Source organism: Sinocyclocheilus rhinocerous, unplaced genomic scaffold (genome assembly GCF_001515625.1).
Source record: "Sinocyclocheilus rhinocerous isolate Xijiao unplaced genomic scaffold, SAMN03320098_v1.1 scaffold1265, whole genome shotgun sequence".
Classification (NCBI taxonomy): Eukaryota; Metazoa; Chordata; class Actinopteri; order Cypriniformes; family Cyprinidae; genus Sinocyclocheilus; species Sinocyclocheilus rhinocerous.
Window position 1 is genome coordinate 171,102 of NW_015657967.1, and position 4,491 is coordinate 175,592.

Consider the following 4,491-nt stretch of genomic DNA (forward strand, 5'->3'; position numbering starts at 1 on the left):
GAGTGTGAAAATAACCTTAACCTATCTGTTTGTGTCTCTCTCTCTCTCTCTCTCTCACACACACACACACACACACACACACAGACTGCTCTTTCATCAAATGAAATGCAGCCAGTGAGTGGGTAGAAATGCACACATCTTCACATACCGGCGCTTGGTCCAGACGTGCCACTCCGTCAAAGTAATTGCGGCATTCTGCTTTTCTGCTAATGAGGAGGTAAAATATGATCAGCCATTGGAAGCAGTTATTTGTGGTCTCTCTCTCTCTCTCTCTCAATCTACCTCCACATATCCGTTTATAATTATTCCCCAGTGACACTCTCACCTGCTCCGGCTTTAATCCCACACAGGGGCAGCAGGAGAATTAAAGTTTAACTGCTATCTCTTCTGTTTTGTGTGTGTGTGTGTGTTTGGATTGGTGTGTAGAAATGGGTCCATGCAATGAGAATGTGTGTTTGGAGTGAATTCACCAAACAATTGTGAAAATGTATGCAATATTGCAACACAAAAAACACATGCAATCCAATTTACCTAAGTGCTAAATGTGCTGCAATAGTGTCATTCTGTGTCAACTCAACCAGAGGTCCCTGGGTCAAATTATTGATTTTGTCAATATTTTTTTCTGAAGAAAGAGAAACATGTATAGTAATGAAAGTCAAAATATTAAATGTTGCGGATGTATATTTACTGAGAAATCCACTATTTTGTAGAGGGTGTCAAAATGACAATTGTCACCTGAGATTCAGAGGCAAATGATGGGGGGGGGGGTAACAATTACTTCAGAAAGATTGCAGCGTCATTATGTTATTTATACACAGAGTTTGGTAGGTCTATTAGTAAAATACGTTGACTTTAGCAATCTTTGTTGCATTATATGCCAATGGTGACCATTCAAACATGGGGAAAAGTACTTTTCAAGTCCATCGTTTGCATGCCTGCGAGTGTTAAAGATATCTTAATATGATTTTAGATTCTGGTTCCTAAGAAACTTTTCTTTTAGAATCTTCACATTTAAGGCTCTATATGGTTCAGTCCCAGAGATAATGCCGGGTAAAATATGAGCAATATGAAACATAAAATAAGATTTACCAGGATCCCATTTACATGGGGTTTAGAATTACCCAGTGTTAATTATTTCAAGTGTGACAGACCTTAAATGTTTCAAAGTTTGAGGTACTATCAGTGATTCTGCCATATATGCCCCTTAGCAGTGCATATTACTTGATCTATGACAATGCTTCACATGTTATAACAATAAAAAAAGAAAAATAAATTATAATAATTAATCCACATTTGGCAAATCTTGGTTTATTGATGTGAATGTGTGAGGAGAGCAAGGAGGCATTTTTATTTTTTATTTTTTTTCAATGCTCTTGGTAGCTTCCAGAAGCTGATAAAACACTCTGGGGTTGACAAACGCGCCGGCGCGTTTTGTTGCATTTTTTTGAAAGCCCCTAAAGCAGGGGTGCCCAAACTCGGTCCTGGAGGGCCGGTGTCCTGCAGAGTTTAGCTCCAACCCCAATCAGACACACCTGAACCAACTAATCAAGCTCTTACTAGACATACTAGAAACTTTGTAGCAGGTGTGTTGAGGCAAGTTGGAGCTAAACTCTGCAGGACACCGGCCCTCCAGGACCGAGTTTGGGTACCCCTGCCCTAAAGGAACCTAAATTACTCCGTCAGTTTTAATCGTACAGATAAGACCAATACATCAATCGAATCTGTAAAGGGTCTAATTTTATTTGTATACACCTATAATAACAACAAAACTTTGTGCTTTTATAAAATAAAGAAAACAAACAGGGTGTGCTGTCTGCCGCCTTGGTCTGCGTGATCTTTATTTAGAAACGCGTCATTAAAATGAACTGAAACTCAGCGAATACTCAACAAAGAGACATGAGAGATATATCTATAGAAAGCTTGACATGTCTACTTTTAAACAAAGCAAGTCTTACAAGTTAGCTGTAAAGGTGATGATACACGGGGCATTTTTTTTTGTAAACTGAAAGCAATGTAAGAACAGATTCAAATATGTAAACATACCTAGCCATTAAACATGATTCTGATCTTATATCTCGGGCTTCCTCCAACAATTATCAATTATTATAGAAATTAGAAACGTTAGCAGATTATCATACTTTAACTGGTCTAATGGTTTTCTATGCTATGTAATTTAGGCACATCTTCGGCTTGTCCATAGACTGTTGCCAACGCTAACGTTAGCACCCACTAGTGCCAAACGTTTCTTCATTCGTTTAAGATTTGTAACTTACCTTATCAACTGCAGCCATTTCCTCTTCTCTTTCTCATCACATGGAAAGCGTAAAATGACAGTTGAATGTCACTTGTTTTTTTAAACTCTGATCTATTCAAACAACACGGGACACAGCACTGCGGCATGGTAAATAAAAAAGCCAGCGAACACGGTAGGTAGAGGAGGACCCGGATTTTGGACCCGGAAATAGAGTGGTTACGTCACGACTTAACAACCAGATAGTCCACCTGAGAAGCGCAGCGTGTAAACGCCCACATCACAGCAAACAAAGTAGCGAGACTTTTCCTCAAGTTAATCTCGGCTACTGTTCGTTTGTGGAAGGAGACGCGCTGAGAGGAATAAGCTTTTTTTATATTTTCCTCAGAAGAACGCGGCGGCTTGATATCCAGTGGAGGATATAATTTACACGAGTAAGTATTTTTTTATTAGCCTACTTGCATTAGTTATTATTGTGTTACTGTGACATAACTTGTACATATTTTACTAGTTTGACTTTTTCCAAACCATGATTCCTGACTAAATGTATAATCAAGTGAAACATTATGAAGAATGAGTTTTCGCGCTTTGGCTGACGCTGAGATGCCGCTGCACTTGTCATATAATCACAACTATGCAGTGTTTTTAACCACATAATGTTTATTTTAGGTTTCAGACATTTAAATACATATAAGTACTAGTAAAACAATACATTTAGAGTTGGTAAAATACACACAGATGTTTATGGAAGCAGCAATAACAATCCATTCAAATATAATTTGTCCATGTGTTTTATTAATATCAGATACAGATAGTGTAAGTAACTATAAAGTTCACGCTATTCTTCTACCAGTTCACCGGCCACTTGTTTGCATGTATTTCGGGAGAAATTGATGAATTTACATGTGGTAAATCCGACTGACAGGACTCTCTGAACTGCAGCGTGAACAAACATGGCGGCGCCCATCTCACGTTACAGACCACGATCAAGATATTTTAGAACGTTTTTAAACGACAAAACACACTCATTTAGACATATTTGTGAATCGGAATATCAGATAGTTGATAATATGGTAAGCAAGTTTATGAATATTTTGAATAAAAAAGGAAAAACAAAATAAAAGCGATCCATCTGTCATACAGTGTTATTGTGGCCCCGGTGTGTCATGTGACAAGCATGACGCATCGCCATGGAAACAATAAGGGGAAACGTTCTAAAATAACGGTAGCCTAAAAAAAAAACTCACTCTGGGGGGACCACTAGAATATTTTAAAATCACCAGTGAAAAGGTTAATGTTCTATAAAATAGACAGCAACGATATAAAAGTAATATGAGTTATAATGTTAATAATGTTTAGTAAAACTTTACCCTAGGCTCTGTTCGCGAAGATCTTTATAACGTGCTTACCAATAATAGCCTAATTTATTTTCCCAGATATAAAATGTTTTTGTATAATAGGCCTACTAAGCATGCTTGTGTTTATGACTAACTAAGCTTCTGTCTGCGAATATCTGCTCTGGTGTAAATGTTTTGAATGTGTTGTACCCGGTCATTGGTATTTGCGATCGTCTCAGGTGTAAATGTATAAAGTAAGCTGTAAATAAGTGACCCATCAACTGACATATACGCGCGTCCTTTGTTATGAGTGGTGCAATTTATTATCAGCTATGCATCTTCTGGTAATTGCTAACAACTGTTTCAATTTTCATTTAGGACTGTGGATGCATCATCGGCATCTTGTACAAGAAAGGCACACGAGTGTCGTTCAGTTTTGAGTTCGCTGGAAAATCATACTGACTAAGTATACAGTATAGTCATTGTACTTTTATTATGCCTACACTATATGGTAATATTATTTGTGGTTGATAGTGTTAAAATGTAGTTTCCCCTTCGGGAACTCGAGCTGCTTCGGAAAATGCTAGGGGAACGCCTTATCAGCGATACCAAGCTCTGAATCATATGTGTAATCAGTCGAATCGATGGGCGAGACGTCAGAGGCGGGTGACGTCATACCAGGAAGCTTTAAAAGCACGTGAGGTGCAGCCGGCGCTAGCTTTCTGTCATTCAGCAAAGCTCTCTGTGTGTGTCGGTCACGATTTATGTTCTGTGAGTCTTATTTATTGTTGTCTGTCCAAAAAGGGTTGCACAAGCATTCAAATCCTGCCTGCTGGACCACAGCTAAGACCATGTGATGCACACACTCCCATGAGTTATTTTATGTGATAGTTGTGATAGTTA